Source organism: Cibotium barometz, chromosome 44 (assembly GCF_041138505.1).
Source record: "Cibotium barometz isolate CiBa-2024 chromosome 44, ASM4113850v1, whole genome shotgun sequence".
Taxonomy (NCBI): domain Eukaryota; kingdom Viridiplantae; phylum Streptophyta; class Polypodiopsida; order Cyatheales; family Cibotiaceae; genus Cibotium; species Cibotium barometz.
This window is the reverse complement of record NC_141089.1, coordinates 28,746,571-28,753,349: the sequence shown is the minus strand read 5'-3', so window position 1 is coordinate 28,753,349 and position 6,779 is coordinate 28,746,571.

Here is a 6,779-nt window from a genome sequence, read left to right as displayed (position 1 = left end):
AATTGACAATTAAGAATAAGTATCCTATTCCTAGGATTGATAAACTTCTGGATCAGTTAAGTGGTACCCAAATGTTCACAAAGATAGATCTCAAATCCGGTTACTACTAGATCAGAGAATCAAGGATCAAGACATCCCAAAGACAGCATTCAATACTCGCTATGGGCATTATGAGTTCACAGTCATGCCGTTTGGATTGACTAATGCCCCGACGACATTCAATCGTCTTATGCAGGATATTCTCAGAGAATACTTGGATGATTTTGTTCTTGTCTTCTTTGATGATATCTTGGTATAGTCAAAGAATGCTGCAGACCATGAAGATCATGTGTGCAAAGTCCTGGAAATCCTAAGGAAACACCAACTCTTTGCAAAGAAGAGCAAGTGTTCCTTCTCTGTTGACCAGGTTGAATACTTGGGATTCATAGTGTCAAAGGATGGGATTTCTCCTGACCCCGCAAAGATCAAGCAGTAGTTGAATGGCCAAAACCTAAGTCAGTAAAGGAAGTCAGAGGATTCCTAGGGTTAACCGGATGGTATAGGATCTTTATACCTAGGTATGCTCAGATAGCATCCCCTTTGACTAACCTTCTCAAGAAAAGTATACTTTTTCAGTGGAATGCAATGTGTCAGAGTGCCTTTGACAAGCTAAAGATAGCCTTAGTAACCAACCCTATTCTTAAATTACCAGATTTTACCAAACCCTTTGTGGTAGTTACTGATGCCAGTGGATTTGCCTAAGGCGGTGCTCTAATGCAGGAAGGTCATGCAGTGGCCTATGAATCCAGAAAACTCAGAACACATGAGAGGAACTATGCCGTCCATGACTTGGAGTTACTCTCAGTAGTGTATGTTGCTCTGAAGTTGTGGAGACATTATCTTTTGGGAGACAAACATTCACCTTTGATGACAGATCATCAAAGTCTGAAGTGGATCTTCACCCAAAGGGATCTCAACATGCGTAAAAGGAGATGGATGCAGACCCTGCAGGAATTTGATTTTGAAATAAAGTATCGGCCGGGGAAAGAAAATGTGGTTGCAGATGCGCTTAGCAGAAAAGCCTCCTTGCTTGCAATTACAGTCGTGTCAAATCCATTGATCAATGAAGCAGGGGGGCCCTTCAAGGAGGCACCTAGTTCACATGTGTGGATGAGTTTTAAACTAAAAAACAATAGGATATTTTTATCTCTCCTCTCTCCTGGATCAAACAAAATAAAAAAGGGAGCCAAATTGGTCCAAATCTTGTCCAAATTCAGCCAAACTTAAGCTGGAAAATCCTAGAACTCAGTTGGACTCAGTTAGTGGCCTCCCTCACCTATAAATAGACCCTCATTTCTTTGTATTCTCATCTGTGAACTAAACTATGCTAGTATTACTCTAAGTTAAGCTTATTTTCTACAAATTGAAGAGATTGGAGCTTCTCTCTCTCTTCAATCTTCCTTGGAGACTCCAACAACATACCAAACCAATTGATTGGTTGGGGGCCTCTTTTTCTTAAATCTCCAAATGTTTCTCTTCTCAACCCCTCTCAAGCCTGAGAAGCACTAATTTGAATGGCTTTTGAATACTATTGAAGTTCTTTAATGTATTGTAATGAAGAAATACATAAAATTCCATTTATGCTTAATTTTCAATATGTTTTTAAGCATTTCTCTCTCTCCCCCAAAGAATGGTCATTCCTATGACCTATTCTCAATTCAAATAAAGCTTCTCATGAAGCATTTCTTGAATCTAAAAGTAATTTCTATGCTTGTCTAATTGGAGGCCAAAATAATGGCTTTTTAATACTTTTATGCTATTCAGTTTAATACTTTTATGCTATTTAATTTATGGTAAAATTAAGAATCAATCCATAATTGGATAATGATCCAATTAGTGGTTATTCTAATCACATGAATAATACTAAACTTTATTCTTTCAAATTTATTAAAAATTATCAGTAATAGCAGCGGAGCTATGGCAAATTTTTTGAAAAATAAACACATAAATCATTTTCATTTATATTATGAAAAGAGGACTTCCTACCATATTCGAGGATTAATCATCCTAGATTAATTGAATGATTCTCATTGTAATCATGAAAAAAATTAATTTTTATGTTTATGCATAAATCATAAATAATAACAATGGAAATCCATGTATTCCAATGAATTAAGAGAAAAAATTGGAATGCTAAAATAATGTATATTTTATTTAAAAATTAAGAAAGAATTTTAGCTAAATTTATCTTTTTGTATAGATAAATTTAAATGATGAAAGAAGAATTCCCACTATATTGGAATCCAAATATTTAAATGAGGAAAGTGTAATTCCTAGTGTAGAGGAATTAATGAAGATTTTTATTTAATTTTTAAGAGAAAATTTAGTTTAATTTATCTTTTTGTATAGATAAATTTAAATGATGAAAGAGGAATTCCCAATATATTGGAATCCAAATATTTAAATGAGGAAAGTGTAATTCCTAGTGTAAAGGAGTGAATGAAGTTTTTTATTTAAATTTTAAGAGAAAATTTGGTTAAAATTATCTTTTTGTATAGTTAAATTTAAATGATGAAAGAGGAATTCCCTCCATATTGGAATTCAAATATTTAAATAAGAAAAGTAGAATTTTTTGCTTAATGGAATTAATGGATATTTTTATGTAATTTTTTAAAGAAGAATTTTAGAGAGATTTAATTTATGGTAAAAGAGGAATTCCCATGACAATTGGATTACACTCATTGAAATGAGAAAAAGAAGGATTTCAAGTTTATTAAAAAAAATAGGTATTGATATTTTAGTTAAAAGATGAATTTCCATCATAATTCTACCTAATGAATTAAGGTTGAGAAATTATGTGGGAGAAGGAATATCTTTGGATATTTTAATTAGTGAATTCACTAAATTGATATTTACCCAAAATCTAGATGTTTAGTTGAAGGAAATCCTTGTAGAACTAAACCGAATGAATTTGGTTAGACTACGTGAGGGACGGATGGTAAACCTAATTGTCCTTCTCTCGATCTAAATCAGACAAAAACTTCATGACCAATTCGAGTTACTAAATCCAAAGAATAGACCACCGAAACTAATCTAGTTTTTTTCCTTGACCAAACTCACCAAGAATCTAGTTGGACAAATGGATAAAATGATGGGTAGATTACCCTCATGAGAGATCAAGGATCCTCATGAGAGATCAAGGATCCTCATTATGAAACTGAGAATTATGGAAAAAGGGTTTTTGGAACCGATCTCAAACTGGAATTTTACTTGCATTGGAACCTCTATTTTTTCATTTAAAGGACCATTTTACACCAGAATACTAGAGGAAGCATTTGGCTTATGTTTTTCTAAGAGGAGGTTTGTTGGAACAGCTGGCGGGGAGTCATCAAGGGACGTTGCTCGCGGCGGCAAAGCCTGCTGAGGTCTAAGGATTCTTCGTAGGTTACCTAGCGCTTCACTCATAGGCTGCTTCCTTGGTCCCTCATCCACCATACCAGAAGCTCACCATTTAAATCGAACCGAGGCTGGTCAAGACTTTGACCGACCTTGCTATGCGAGACGTCATCCACCGTACCGGAAGCTCACCATTTAAATCGAACCGAGGCTAGTCAAGACCTCGACCGACCTTGCTACGCGAGACGTCATCCATTGACTCTCCATTAGCTGTTGCAACTTTATCAGTTAGGTCTCCACGACCTCATTCACAAGATGGTCAAAATGCTTCCCCAACATTCTTGACATAAAACAGTAATTTAAAAACAGGTCATAAATACAGTTTCTATAATGAACTCTCGTCTTTCCACATTGTTTCACATCAATCCATATTATTTAATCCACATCCATTTTATATGTATTCCCATTCTCATCCAATCACATCATTTTCATCTCATCACATCTTTCCTCATTTATCCTCATCAGATTTCATCCACTTGTATCTACGCAATATCCACATCTCATCACATCACATCACATCACATCTCATTCATTCACATCTATCCCGATTCACATCCCATCACATACATTCTATCCACATAACATCACATCACTTCTATCCACATCATATCTCAATCATACATATCTCATCTCATTCATCCACATTCATCCAATCGTTCACATATACGACTACCCACATCTATCCATACATTCATATCTATCACTTCACATCCACATATATTCATGTCACATCACATTCTTTCACATACACATCCACATCTATTCTTTCACATACACATCCACATCCATTCTTCACATACATATCCACATCCATTCTTCACATACACATCCACATCCATTCTTCACATACATATCCACATCCATTCTTCACATACACATCCTCATTCATTCTTCACGTACACATCCACATCCATATCCATTCTTCACATACACATTCACATCCATTTTCATCACATATCATCCATTTACATCTATCTGAGATTCACATCACATCTCATCACATCTATTCACATCACATCTCATCTCATCTATTCACATCACATCCCATCTATCCATTCATTCACATCTATCTGATTCACATCACATCTCATCACATCTATTCACATCACATCCTATCCATCTGTTCATTCACATCTATTCACATCACATCCTATCCATCTGTTCATTCACATCTATCTGATTCACATCACATTACATCTCGTCCTTTAAGAAAACAGGGTTTCTATGTAAGTTTTCAGTTTGATTTTCTTTTGAATACAAAGAGTATTTCTTGAATTAGTATCCCCAAAACTTCTTGATCGAAATTCTGAATTTCATACTAGAATTCATCGAATTCTATAACCTTGATCCACATATCAATTCGAAGGGTCTCAAACTTAGTTTTAGATTTGGCGGGATTTTTGAGTATATTTTTCTAAACTGGTCACACCTTTCCTCGAAATTGACGAAAGAGTTTGGTCTTGGTCATAGTCTGATTCAAGGTTCGAGTCGGATAAGATTTTTCGTGAACTATCTTTCTTGAAAAGGTTTGATAATTCAATTACTGTTTTACTAAATTTCTTTCTTTGAATATTCACTTAACTGATTTCTAAATTAGTTACGAATTCCAATGAGGAATAAATTAATCATTTATCTGAATATTTCGATCTCGATAGATTTCTTGAATTTTCTTTTTAGAATCCGTGTGAATATAAAACAATAGAAATTTCTCTCTTAGATTATTTAATTATTCATTTATCAAATACTCATAGAATCTAAACATAGAATTTAAGAGAATTCTAATTTTGATATAAAATTTTTTTATGCATCTATTCATGCATAAAAATCAACTTCAATGAGAATAACACTTTTAAAAAAAATCGTTTGATGCTGCATCTATTTATGCATGAAAATCAACTTCAATGGAAAAAACACTTTTATAAAAAATCATTTTTATGCATAAAAATCAACTTCAATGGGAATAACACTTTTATAATAAAAAGAATTTCTTTATGCATCTATTTATGCATAAAAATCAATTCTAATAAGAATAACACTTTTGTAATAAAAATAATTCCTTTATGCATCTATTTATGTATAAAAATCAATTCTAATAAGAATAACACTTTTGTAATAAAAATAATTCCTTTATGCATCTTTCTATACATAAAAATCAAATTTGATAATAATAACACTTTTGTAATAAAAATAATTCCTTTATGCATCTTTCTATGCATAAAAATCAATTTTAATAAGAATAACACTTTTGTAATAAAAATAAATCCTTTATGCATCTTTCTATGCATAAAATCAATTTTAAGAAGAATAACACTTTTGTAATAAAAATAAATCCTTTATGCATCTTTCTATGCATAAAAATCAAATTAAACAAGAATAACACTTTTGTAATAAAAATAAATCCTTTATGCATCTTTCTATGCATAAAATCAATTTTAACAAGAATAACCCTTTTGTAATAAAAATAAATCCTTTATGCATCTTTCTATACATAAAATCAATTATAATAAGAATAACACTTTTATAATAAAAATAATTCCTTTATGCACCTTTCTATGCATAAAATCAATTTTAATAAGAATAACACTTTTGTAATAAAAAAAATTCCTTTATGCATCTTTCTATGCATAAAATCAATTTTAATAAGAATAATACTTTTGTAATAAAAATAATTCCTTTATGCATCTTTCTATGCATAAAATCAATTTTAATAAGAATAACACTTTTGTAATAAAAACAATTCTTTTATGCATCTTTCTATGCATAAAATCAATTCTAATAAGAATAACACTTTTGTAATAAAAATAATTCCTTTATGCATCTTTCTATGCATAAAATCAATTCTAATAAGAATAACACTTTTGTAATAAAAATAATTCCTTTATGCATCTTTCTATGTATAAAATCAAATTTAATAAGAATAACACTTTTGTAATAAAAATAATTCCTTTATGCATCTTTCTATGCATAAAAATAAAATTTAATAAGAATAACACTTTTATAATTAAAATTTTCATTATTCATCTTTCTATGCATAGAAATCAAATTTAATAAGAATAACACTTTTATAATTAATAAAGTTCTATTATGCATCTTTCTATGCATATAAATAAAATTTAATAATTAATATTAGTGATATCCATGTATATTCATAGGTGAATATGTACATGGAGTAATTAGAATATTTCTTTTAGATGCAAAAATGGTGGGAGTTACTCTTTTGGAATAACATAAAAAATAAACTTTCTTTTTCACAAAATTCTGAAAATTTTTACCATAATCTCATTTGTATGGCTAACCATTTCTCATTTTTTTCATTCTTTATTTAACTTAAATTAATCCAAATT